This window comes from Palaemon carinicauda, chromosome 36 (genome assembly GCF_036898095.1).
Source record: "Palaemon carinicauda isolate YSFRI2023 chromosome 36, ASM3689809v2, whole genome shotgun sequence".
Lineage (NCBI taxonomy): Eukaryota > Metazoa > Arthropoda > Malacostraca > Decapoda > Palaemonidae > Palaemon > Palaemon carinicauda.
In genome coordinates, this window is record NC_090760.1 from 21,811,682 (window position 1) to 21,825,312 (window position 13,631).

Genomic DNA, 13,631 nt, shown 5'->3' on the forward strand with positions numbered 1-13,631 from the left:
CTATAACATACGTAATAAGTACCAAGTGATCACCAGCTACCACTGTCAGAGGTATGGACATCTTGAAAAAGATTGCAAGTCTAAGAATAGAGATAAAGTCTGCGGGAAATGTTCAGGAAAACATTCCACCAAGGAGTGTAATTCGCAAGTGTCAGTGTATAAACTGCACAAAGTTAAACATATCGAGTGACAGCATAGTAAATTCTAGAGACAACAAAGCTTATGACTTGGATTTGAAAAGACTAGCAGAAAATACTGATCATAGTTACTAAGGATGTAGTCAACTCTGGCTATGTAAATATACAATCTGTAGGTAATAAGACTATTCAAATTCGAGAATAGATAAACGAAAAATATTTGGATATGACAGCATTATCTGAAACATGGTTAAATAACTTGGACAAGACAAATATCACTGGAATGAACACCCGCCCCCCTCCCCCCCCCCCCCCACACACACACGCCTTCTTTCACATACCGAGAGAAGGTAGGTATGGTAGGGGCGTCAGACTCTTTATTCATAGAAGCTACTGAAATCTCAAAACATTGAAAAGAATTAGTGTAACAAGCTTTGAATATATAGAAATAAACTTTACGCCAAAAAACAGAAAAATATCCTTTGAAGCAATTTACAAACCTCCTAGAACACACACTATTATCTTTTTTACAACAGTAGAGAGTGGGGTTCCCCTGCTGTATTGGACCGGAAAAGCAGCCATCAAAGTAAAGTAAAGTAATGAGATTATATAATTGGCAATCAAAGACAAGCTTTCCTTCTAGATTTTGATACTTCTAGTCTGAGAATTCCTTTTTATATGATATTTAGACTAAGTAAAAATCCTGTGATATGATTTATTAAAGCACAAATCTTATGAATATCCATAACAAACTTCCGGAATAATCATAAGAAATGGAAACAAAAAGGGTTGGCATAAACCAAATGGAAACCTACTGAAACATGTTTTCATCTCGTGTCTGATTTACCAATCACACCCTGTCTGAATGAATGATTGACTGTCAGTTCTATCCCATCAGAACTCAATTTAGTTGACTCTATTCCAAATGAAGCAGAGATCAACACAAACGGCCCACATTCGCCTATGAGGAAACGTCACTGGATGAACACTCCGGAACAATTCCCTGCCCTGATCTACATAGGCCTAATTCATGCCACAACTGCAAAAATAGTCTCTACGGAGCAATGATAACTCGTTAGTTATATAAGCCTATTCAGCAACAAATCAATTATGTCACTGGTTTGAAATATACTGTCAAAAATTTGTGGAAATTGTCTAGTTGTTTCTCTAGACAAAGTACAAAAGTCTATTCATTATCAAGATAGATCGCTTTATCTAGAAAAACAATCACTTTTTTTTGCTAATATCTTTAGATTATAAGGTTATCGATATCATCTCTGAATTAAAATAACTTATCATTGAAAGACCAATATACATGGGAACCGAATGTATCTTTATTTATTAATCAGAACTTTCATCCCATACAATATTTTCCACTACCATCTTGGACTCGGTGCATAAATTGATTACTCGATATTTCAATGGATGCAAGAGAATAGATTCTCATTGGCTTATGGGGCATCTGTTTGTATTATCCTATCGTTTACTTTATGTTGGTAGAGAATTCTAAAAGGGTAATCATTCGAAACGGAAATAAGAAACTGGATATTATTAAAAACAAATAAATAAATATTAAAAACTGACCCGGAAAAACGAGGAATTTTATGGAAAGAGAAGCCAGTGAATCCTCGTTAAGATTTACTCGTGGTTGAGAACATGGGAAATTCAGGCTCAGCAAATTAATCAAGATATCCTTGAGAAATGCGAGAGAAGGCAATTGCTAGAGAGTATCAAGAACGAACAGTCGACATGGAATTTTCTAACAGTAAAACATTGCCCATGTTTGTTGCTAATATAGTATTTCACATTAATATCATAAGGAAATACGTTCATCAACCTCTTAACCAGGGGTTATCTAAAAGTAAAATATAAATTAGTAGTATTTCATATAAAGTAAATTGCTCACTTAGGTAACTTGATGGGAATTGCTAATGGGAAAACATCGCCTACTCTTGATTATAGTCGCAGACATAGTATTTCATAATTATATCATAAGGATATAAATATACTTCTTAACCAAAGGGTTATTCAAAAGTAATACGCGTAATCTGACAAGAGAATTATGGCAGGTGTAGGCTGTTCATTCCTGCAACTTGATGTCACTCTTTTTGAAATCTTGAATTATCTTTCTTGATCTATTTATGTAAAGTTTTACTGTTTTTCTGTATTACAAAAAATAACACCAATTTTTTTCTTTTAATAATTAATTATCAAAACAAAATATCATTTCCAAAATGTTAAAAAGAACGATTTAAAATTTTATCATTCTTGTGATAAAGATATAGTTTCATTCCCATCTCAGTTCGGCTCCAAGACAGTGTGAGAGGATAGCTCTGCCAGCTCAAGAACCTCCTTACCCGGTATAGCAGTTTCAAATTACCTCCTCCAAATCTTAATCCCCCCCCCCCCCCGTAGTTCGAAACCGGTGTAGCAGGAAATTCCTACTCCCCCCCCCCCGGGAAAATTAGCCTAGGATCAATTCCCACCCCCCCCCCCCCCCCCCACCCGGGGAAAAGCAGCCGGGGCTGTTATTCCCCCGGGGGAATTTCAGCTCTAGGATATCCCCCCCCTTAGGCCATTTCTCCCGCACCCTCCCTACAGAGAAACTATTTTGATGAATTAAATAATCAACGGTAAGTTTGACAAAATATTAGTTATTATATATATATATATATATATATATATATATATATATATATATATATATATATATATATATACATATACATATACATATACATATATATATATACATATATATATATATATATATATATATATATATATATATATATATATATATATATATATATATATATATATATATATATTTGGGCTCAAGTCATGACGTCCTGATGGAAGGTTCCTTTAGTAGCTTCCTTGGGTATATTCAACTACAGTGGATATTCCCAGAGAATTAAACTAAAGGTTATCACAGAATTCTAACTTCTGGTGCGAGTACCATAAAGGTTTCCCTCTAGGATATCGTATATCAACAGGGGACGCATGTATTAACACGCCACATAGCTATCTGCACCCCATATAGAGTTAACACTTCGATATGGAAAGGTGGCTGAGTAACTGAGGAGCCGTTCCAAAGTTACTCTCATCCGGGGCTACTTTTGGTACTCGAGACGTAAACAAACGGGCGCCATTGCTAAATGACGTCACATCCGTCCTCATCCTGAGCTCAGCTCCTACCAATCTCCGCGATACAATAGGTCAGGGAGGGGCCTGAAAGGCTGAACTAGAATAGACGGGAGGGTCCATCAGGACGTCATGGCTATCTCACCCAAAAATAGATTTTTCGCTTCGCTCAAAATCCGTTTTTTGGGCTCAAGCCATGACGTCCTGATGGAAGTGTACCAGAGAATTAATGTATCGTGGATTTTTTTTCCCTTAATCCAAGTGCCAAGGGCTTCGAGTAATATTCCTATGGTCTGGAGACCGTAGAGACTATGACGATTTTAGTAATTGTCCTTACCAGAGATTCTAGAATGAACTGGCTTCCTGCCCCCCTGGCAGGGAAGTCCTGGTGGACAAGAGGAATATCTCGAAGTGATCATTGAAGAACTACCCACCTGGTGGAGAGATCATGCTGGTCTCTGAGACAGATCAAAGGTTAATATTCGAGTAAGAATATTATCAATCATAGGTGGGTATATAATATAAATACTTATATTATTCTTTAGATCAGACAGGAAAGGGGTACAGTAAACGAAACTATAACCATCGTATATTTCCTAATAAGGAATAGGAGCGAAAGGAGACGCGCATGAGAAATAAAATAGACATTTTATTTCTAAGATTGCAAGTCATTATAGAAGTAATTACCAAAATGATTATAGAGTTTAATTACAATAATAATGAGTAATGTACATAGAAAAATTAAAGACGGTGATCTTGAGTCTGAAAAGGAAATTTCGCTTTTTAGCAACACAAGTTCCCCGGGGGAACGCCAGTCTTTTATAGTCCAAAATACACTCCATGCTCGAGAGCATGTGGCACCTGTGTAAAGTTTCTATGACATTTCACCTTGATAAAGAACAGTCTATTAGAAACACTAAGTGTCCATTAAATCACTATGTATCACAATAGGGTCAACACAGGCACCCGTAGAGTTAAGAGTCCCAAATAACTCACTGGTCCATGCAGATTTAAGCAGCAGGTTTCATTACACTACCTGCAGCTACCACGAGATGTTTCCCTTCATGCGCCTGTTTTGCGTAGTGCTTGAAGAACACACGCGAGAAAAGTTGCTTCGTCTCTGAACTTATTCCAGAACATGAGTTTTGAAAGTCTTTGCTCCTATACTGGATGGAAGTCATCCAGAGTTTTCTTCAAGCACTACGCGAAACAAGTACAGGAGATAAAGCATTTTGTGGTGGCAGCAGGTAGTGTACTAAAACCTGCCGCCTGAATTCTGCAAAGAACAGTACACTAATTGGGACTTTTTAGTGATGGGTGTACATGGTTTACTCCTACGGTGTATCATGTTTAGTGAAGCGTCTAAGTAATGACACTATAGACTGTTCTAAGTACAAAGGTGACAAAAGCATAAAAGACTTACACATGTGCCATGCGTATTCTACGCAAGTGTTTCCTTTAAACAGTAATGACAGAAACAATAGTGAAATATTACTATATTTCCTTTAGAGTGGCTTTGTTTCCTTTTCAGATGAAACTTTATTTCTGTTATTACCATTTTTCTTATGCTTTTAAACAATATTTTCAAAGAAATCTCTCTTTAATTGTATATATATATATATGCAACTAACGATTTCGATATACTGTTTAATAATAAACACATTTAGGAATTTTGCGTCTCATTTTGCCCTAAAAATCCTAAAAATACAAATGAAGGTGTCGGAGCAAATTATTATCCTCTTATTCTGAAAATATCTTCTGAATAAATACTATTTTTGTTCGAAGCAAACAAACATCACAATGACTGACTTTGTGAACCTGATTGCTTTACTGACTGTACAAATTTCCTACATGAATGAAAACCTGTCTACCTTGTCTACAACACACAAGCAGACCAAGGGAGGTGTCAGTAATCAACACATACTTTGTTCCTTCCAGAATACAAACTGTTTTACATGTATATTATGGGACCAATATACAACTTGTTTGCTAGATAGTTCCTTGAACTTAAAATCCTCGGGTTTTTTTTTTTTTCTAAAGTCTTTCATGACACTTCCCTGTAGGGGGCAGGAAGCACTGACATAGTCCATGCTCAGTTGAAAGGTGTATGACGGTAACACCATGTGTCTCTAGGTCTCGAAGACCAAGGAAAATTTATCTCGCGGTTATTGGCACTATTGAAAATCCACAGATACATTAATGCTCGGGTAAACTTCCATCAGGACGACATGGCCTGAGCCCAAAAAACAGATTTTGAGTGAAGCGAAAAATCTATTTTTGGGTGAGGTAGCCATGTCATCCTGATGGACCCAACCTCCTTTTACAAAGGATGAATGAATCCCTCCCATATGTACTGTATCTGTAGCACCTCACTTACGCTACAAAGAATGACAAGATGGCGCCAGGACACGGCGTCGTGCTGGCGCTCAACAACAGTACGAGTAGGAGCGTTGCCTTAATAACGGCCCTCCTACAATTCTTGCCACTTTCCCCCCGCGAAGCGTAAACGCTATTAAGGGTGTAGATAGGTACGTGGCGTGTCAAGAATACTTCCTCTGATCTTAATCGATATCCCTAAAAACAAAAGCAAGGGATATTCGCGCCAGGAGTTAGAATTCTGGATACCTTTAGTAAAATTCTCTGGGATACATCACCGTAGTTAAATATAACCAAGGAAGCTACTATGAAGGAACTTTCATCAGGACGACATGGCTATCTCACCCAAAAATAGATTTTTCGCTTCGCTCAAAATCCATTTAAAATTTGATATTGTCAATCCTCTTGTGGATAAGAAGCATCATTTAACCCGGTTGTTGATTTATTAAGCCCATTGTAAGTCTATGCATGTGGGTTTGCAATCCACTCTTAGTTTTTTGCGCATGCATTGTTTGTGGATTATGAAGGCTAGGCAAGCAGTTTTGTCTGTCCGTAAGGATTGTATTGTATGCAAGCGTTATAATGCTAGCACAGTGAAGTATCCTTCTCCTTCTTCGCTTCCTTCTTCCAGGGTTAATTTGAGTGTGCCTTTTGCTCATACTGGTGTGGATTATACAGGCCACTTATGGTTGAGGGAGAAAAATGGACATTCTTATTTTCACTTGTTTCAATACAAGAGCAATACATTTGGAAGTTGTCCAGTCTATGTCAACCTCGGAATTTATATTGGCTTTCATTAGATTTTCTAATAGGTTTGGTGTTCCTGTTGCTGTTTATTTTGATAATGCCAAATCCTTTGTTCAGGATGGTAATATAATTGAACAGTTACTTACTTCTTCTGAGTTTGAGGAGAAGTTTAAGGTTGCTTCAATTTCTCATAAGACTATCCCAGTGTACGCAGCGTGGTATGGGGCTGTATGGGAAGGATTAATTAAAACAGTGAAGCATTGCCTTTTTAAAACTCTTGGTAGATATACTCCATATTCTGAATTTGTCACTTTCCTCTCAGACAATCAGAAAATTTTGAATAATAGGCCTTTAACTTATAGATCTTGTGAAAATGTGTTAGATATAATTTCTCCTAATCATTTCTTGGTTGGCAGATTTATTCCTGCATTAATGTTTGCTGATTCTGAACAAGTTCCTGAGTGGGAGTATGGTGAGGAGGATGAGTATTCTTATCTCCTTGCTCGTACTTTAAAAACTAGGTATGGACTTTATGAAAGCTTTAAGGAAAGGTGGCTTTCCGAAAATCTATTAAGTTTGAAAGAAAAGGATAGTTGTTCTTTTCATCCTCCAAGAAAGTGGGAAAAAGGGGAAATTGCTCTCTTTAAATTACCTTCCAAATCTAGAACTTATTGGCCATTGGTTAGAATTGTTGAAACATTCAGTGACAACGAAGGGGTTGTACGTACTGTTAAGCCTGATAAAAGTGAAATCAAAGTTAACGATCCTAATTTATATGTCGTTACTTACAATAACGACATGGAAAATCAGTGGTTATTGAATATCTATGTTCATGTTGTATGTGGAAAATGTTCCCTTATATTACATTGCGTTAAGTGGAAAAGTGCAAGTTTGTGTACAAATGAATGTTTTATTTATATTTAATTGTAATAAGCATTGTTACCAAGGAATATTGTCTTGTGAATAGTTGTATAATTGGTTAACAATGCGATGTAAGTTGTTTGATAGTTTCGTTCGGTTTGGGTTGAATAGTTGGTTTCGTTCGTTATGTTGTTTCTTTTGTCGTGAGCGAACGAAGCGGAAGTCGTGGCTTTGGGAGAGAGAGCGAACGCATTATTTTTACGACGGAGGCAAAAGAGCTAACGGCCACAGTTGCTGCCTGTCACTTCTCAACGTATATAGCGTGATTTGGAGAACTTAATCAGAGTGAAGAGAATTTCACATTGATTAATGATGCCGTTCCTTCCCAGCATTTAATGAAGTGGATGAATTAGTCAACCAAAGTTTGGATGAGTATCTAATATCATTTAATTGCCTTGGATGGGATAAATCGCTAGGGATATGCATATCTGTGTGTGGGATTCCGTGACTGGGTAAAATTCAATATATATTAATGGTATCGTGGTTTACCCGTGCCTATTGTAATCCGAACTCGGCAAGAACTTCATATGAAACTAGCAAGTAATAATTGGGGGGAAAAAGCACAATAGAATATAGTATGTCCTTTTATCTTTGTAACACAACGCAATGAATTCTTAATGTAGAGAAAGGGTCTTGAGTTCTCTTAAACGAATCTGGTAATTAGTAATTAGTAATTTCTGTAATTGACTGAAGTCATTATATGTTGTTGCTTGTTTGACCCTAATAAGTAACGATATTTGGTGCCGTGACCAGGATATGTAGGCAGTATATTTGGTGTTGTGATCCAAGTTGGTAATAGTTTGTAGTACTTATTCGCGGGATATACAGTACGAAGTCGTGAGCCTGTTTGATGAATCTTTAGTATAACTCCGCAGGAATATGTTGCCGTATTAATCAGGTTTATGTGAAATTTGTGAGATTTTTTGATAATTTCTAAGTTTTGAACGCCGATCATATAATAATTCTTTGGTTTAGTCACATGTACGATTAACACCGTTGGTGACTATATTGGACATTTACGCAGGGTTTTCTTGCTAATAACTATGTTGTGTTGATGTTTTGCTGGATAATGCCTACCCTCCCTAACCTTGTTGAATCCTTTTGTTTTTGCGCGTTTCTTTAAATTGGTATGCGGTATCCTACCTACATAACCAGACGTGGTTAACCCGTCTCATTTTCTCTTTGTGTGGTGCCGCAAGAAACAGTAAATACTTTTTTTTCGCGCTATTTGTAGGTTAGAGGAACTTCAGGCTTGATTAAAACGGTTTCGAATATGAAGTTTGATTAAATTAGTAAGTCCTTGTCCTGCTTGCTTTAGGTCTTAAATTTGGTTTTGTTATTTTCCTTTACTATGAATTAATGTAAATTTTCTCGTTAGAATATTTCTCGTTTAACAATATAGCAATGAAGCGTAAAGTAGCTATTGTGGGACATTCTCATGTTACCCATATGGAGAATTGTTTTCATAGTGGTAGATCGGCATTATTGGAACCCTTAGAATATAAGACATTTGGTAGACCAGGGGCTGTTACAACCAACCTTATGACACCTGGCCTGATAACCGAACTTACTACCTATGGGCCTAGTATCACTATCTTTTTCATAGGTAGCAATGACTTAGATGTACCAGGAGATAACCCTAACCTGGTGAATAGTATTCACAAAAATATTCTAGGATTGGTAGAGAGTCTACATACAATCAATAATTCAGAGGTTTTTGTTATGTTAATAGAAATACGTAAAACACCATCTAGAACCTCTGCCGAAAAATAACAAAAGAGAAAAAACTGTTTAAACAAAAAATTAAAGAGAGATACAAGAGTTAGGGTGATCCATACTTTATTATCAGAAGGTGATATAGCCAGAGATGGGATTCATTTCCATCATAAAAGTTACAATGCGTTGGATCAACATATTTGCATTGAGTCAAACAAATATGTGAAAAGTAAAGGGTGGTAGAAGGTGAGTAGGATCGTGGTTACCCCGTCCTTCCCCTTCAGATTTAGGGCTGGGTTAAGTATGGGACAGGGCCTGCACATTCCACTACGCACGTATTATAAAATTTCTCCTTTTCATTGTTTAATTTGGGAGAAAATTATTGGGTGATGAGTCACCTTTGTGAAAATTTGCTAATTTAAAACTTTTGAACCCAGTTATTATAGTTGGATGCATATTCATTATTTATTGAAAATTTGAATATAATGTATTTGTATTGTCTGAGTTTGGTCTTGTCACAATGGAGTCGTTGAAGCGTAGACGTGGCGGTTATAAATCCATTATCACACGTTTTATTGGGAAGATGACTGAAGTGATCGATTCAACTGATATTGATGCTATAACTTGCCTTAGGGATTATATTTTAGATAATTTGAACAAAGTTCTTGCTTTGGATGGACAAATTTTGGATTTAGTTAAAGAAGAAATGTCCGATGAAATGATAAATCAAGCTGAATATGCAAGAGACGTCCGTACACATATCGGCAAACTCAATAGCTCTATTACTAACAATTTGAAGTTACTAAATCCGCTAGCGCAACCACCGCCACTACCTACAGCCAGCATTAGATTGCCCAAACTGGATCTTCCGCATTACTCTGGAGATATATTGGAATGGAATTCCTTCTGGGAACTGTACGATGTGTCAGTACACCAGCGGAAGGACTTGGAACCAATTCAGAAGTTTTCGTATTTACGAAGTTCGCTCACAGGAGAAGCTTCGAAATTAATCTCGGGATTTAAATTTGAGGCCGCCAATTATCCACAAGCTGTAGCTCTTCTCCTATCTAATTATGGAAAGAGAGATGAAATCAAGCATGTTCTGGTGAGGAGATTGCTAGAAATACACTCTCCTGCTGCCAATTCTGAATCATTGCAAACTTTCAGAGCTTATTTTGAATGCTCAATAAGATCGCTGGAAAGTGAAAGGCTGGAATTAAATGAGCTTTATGTTATTTTGCTCTATACCAAATTGCCTCAAAGCGTGAGACAGACTGTGAAGCGTAGGTGTGGAGACGATTGGTTGGTATTAGACACCTTTAAGAAATACCTAGAAGAGGAGATTCGCAATCTAAGAACTTTTGTTTCAACCGATGTGAATAAAACTGAAACTCTGTCGTCAATATCTACATTCACGGTAAATCAATCCCAAGCTGTTAGACAGAAAACCAAGGGAAAAGTCCAGTCATCAGCAATCCACAAGATGTGCTCTTTGTGATAAAGAACATTGGTGGACACAGTGCAAAACTTACGCAACCAGAGATGAAAGGTTAAATCGCATCAGAGCTTTGCAGTTATGTTTTGTGTGCCCTTCTAAGAAGCATTTTAGTGTGGACTGTGACAAATCAAGTGGCAATAATGGTTGTAAGATGAGACATCATCGCATCTTGTGTGATAAAGAGACCAAATAACAAAGCAAAGCAAGAATAAACAAAGTGGTGTACAAGTGGGAACACTATCAGTAAATGAGCAGGACAAACCAAATGAGTCAGGTAAGCAATCCATATTACCAACAGCAACAATTCCCCTGAAAGGGAAGAAAGGTCAAATGGTACGACTTAAGAGGGCTGTTGGATACTTGTGCCGAGAGGACATTTATTAAAAGATCGTCTCTAGAGAGACTGCAATATAGGTCCAAAGGAGTTGAAAAGATAGCCTTGAGAGGTTATCTAGCTAGTAAACCTGTTCATGAATACGAGTTGATAAGCGTCGCCATACCGCATAAAGGTAAGTTGATAATAATGGACTGCATAGTGGTGGATGAGCTGCCAGAATATGCGAAGAAATTCGACGTTAAGAGAAGTTTAAAGTCGTTATGTAAAACTAAGATCAGCTTGGCTGATAAAGATTTTGATTTGCCTGTTGAGAATCAATCAACTATTGAATTGTTGATAGGGGTTGATAATGTTTATAATATTTTGCATCCAGGGTTCAAAAGGGTTAGAAACTTAATATTGTTGCCGACCATATTCGGTTATGTGGTGTCAGGCACATGTAGTGCTCCCCCCACTAGGGAGACTCAAGTGACAATTTTGAAGCTAGCTGTACAAACTGAAGGAATTGAAGCTACTCATAATGAAAATCCCAAGACTGATCTGGACACATTGTGGAGTTTGGACAGACTGGGAATAGATTGCAGTGAGTTGCGAGAACAAGACCAGAGGGTCTTAAAAGGACTTTGAGAGCACTATAACCTATTCTGAAATTGATAAACAGTATGTTGTAGCGTTGCCGTGGAGAACCAATAGATTCAGATTGAAGACAAATTTTGGTTTAGCTATGAGTAGACTTCGACAGCAGAGCATCAAGTTTCAGAAGGATGTGCATTACTTGGATCATTATCAGAAAATCTTGCAAGAGCAAGAAGATAGAGGATTCATTGAGAAGGTGATCTATAATAAATCTGATGTGGATTGTCATTACTTGGCACATCATGGAGTGCTTAAAGACAGTGCCACTACTCCAATAAGAATAGTGTTTGATTGCTCATCAAAACAAGGTAAAAATGGATTAAGCCTGAATGATTGTCTATGGACTGGACCACACGTAACGGCTGATCTACTCAGAGTCCTGCTGCAATTTAGAACTAACACTTTTGCTTGCATTAGTGATATTGAGAAGGCATTTTTAATGGTACAGTTACATGAAGAAGATCGCAATAATACGCGTTTTTTATGGTTGGAAAATCCAACAGATCCCAATAGTAAATTAATAGTATACAGGTTTAGAGTAGTATTATTTGGAGCTACATGTTCACCTTTTCTTCTAAATGCAACCATCAAGCATCACTTGTCCACTGTGGTCTCGTGGTTACCCCGGTCCAATACAGTGGATGTAGTGGAAAGACTGAAGAAAGGTTTGTAAGTAGATAATTTGCAATTTACGGCTAATAGTGAATCTGAGTTGATGGATTTATACTTTAATGCCAACAAAATATTTGCTCAGGTCACTTATATTTGAAGGAGTGGGTTAGCAATAGCGAGTCTATATAAACTATTGCTGCTGCTTATCAAATTGAAGCCAAACAAAAACAAATTCATAAAGTATTGGGATTGAATTGGGATATAATTAAAGACGTTTTAACTATCAATCCAACTCATATTAATAGATCGAGTCAAACAAAGAGAGAGATTCTCAGTACCATTGCCCAAATATACGATCCATTGGGATTACTTCCCCCTGTTACTATGAAAGCAAGGATTATTTTTGCAGAAATTGTGGAAGGAACATCTGGATTGGGACAAACAACTCACCAACCCGCTACAAGAGGAATGGAGTGAAATACGCAAGGTCTTGGAGAAGTGTTTTGAAATATCTTTTCCTAGGAGTGCTAGCCTAGGAACCGGTGATACCTTACACATATTCTGCGATGCTAGCGAAACTTCATATGGTTGTGTGGCCTATAGAGCAAATGGTGAAAGCTCTAATATAATTTTAGCAAAGGGCCGAGTGGCGCCCATTAAGGAATTGACAATTCCGAGATTGAAACTAATGGCATTGTTGCTAGGAAAAAGAATGACAAAATTTATTATTGACTCCTTTGATGAGAAGGAATTTAAACAATTATATGTCTGGTCAGACAGTAAAGTTGCCCTTAGCTGGATTGTGTCCAGTAATGTTCTGCCTGTGTTTGTGAGAAACAGAGTAATTGAGATTAACTCTTTGATTTCGGGGTCAGTCCTGTCTTACGTACCGTCATCTGAAAATCCCAGTGATTGGTGGACACTGGAAAGAGTGCTAATGTGATAGCAAAGAACTTCTTTTGGTGGGAGGGACCCCCCTTGGTTAAAAAATCACACTCTGCCAATTGATAGGTCATGGGTTGGGTGTACACATATACAGGGTGAACAGGACATTGTGGTCAATGTTGTAGGGGACATAGATGAAACACGCCTGCTGGATTGGGAAAGATTCAGCAGAGCTGACAAGGTCTTTAAGACTATAGCTTGGATAATGCGATTTGTAAAGAATTGCAAACTATCAACCAATGACAGAAAAACTGGTAGTTTGACTCTGGAAGAGTTACAAGAAGGAAAGGTCAAAACAATTGTTCTCGTGCAGAGTACTTTCCAGAAGAATATAAAGCCCTGAAGAGGGAGGAAACAAACCCAAAATTGACATTAATTCGCCAGTTGAATTTGTTTTTGGACAATAATGTAATGAGATGTAGAGGCTTTTTGGAACATGCGACACTGCCTGAAGAAGTCAAATTTCCTACTTTACTGCCAAAGGGTTGTGCTCTGAGTAAGTTGTTAATAAGACGACAATGTGATGCAAGCACACATGGGGGTGAACGCTACTGTAACT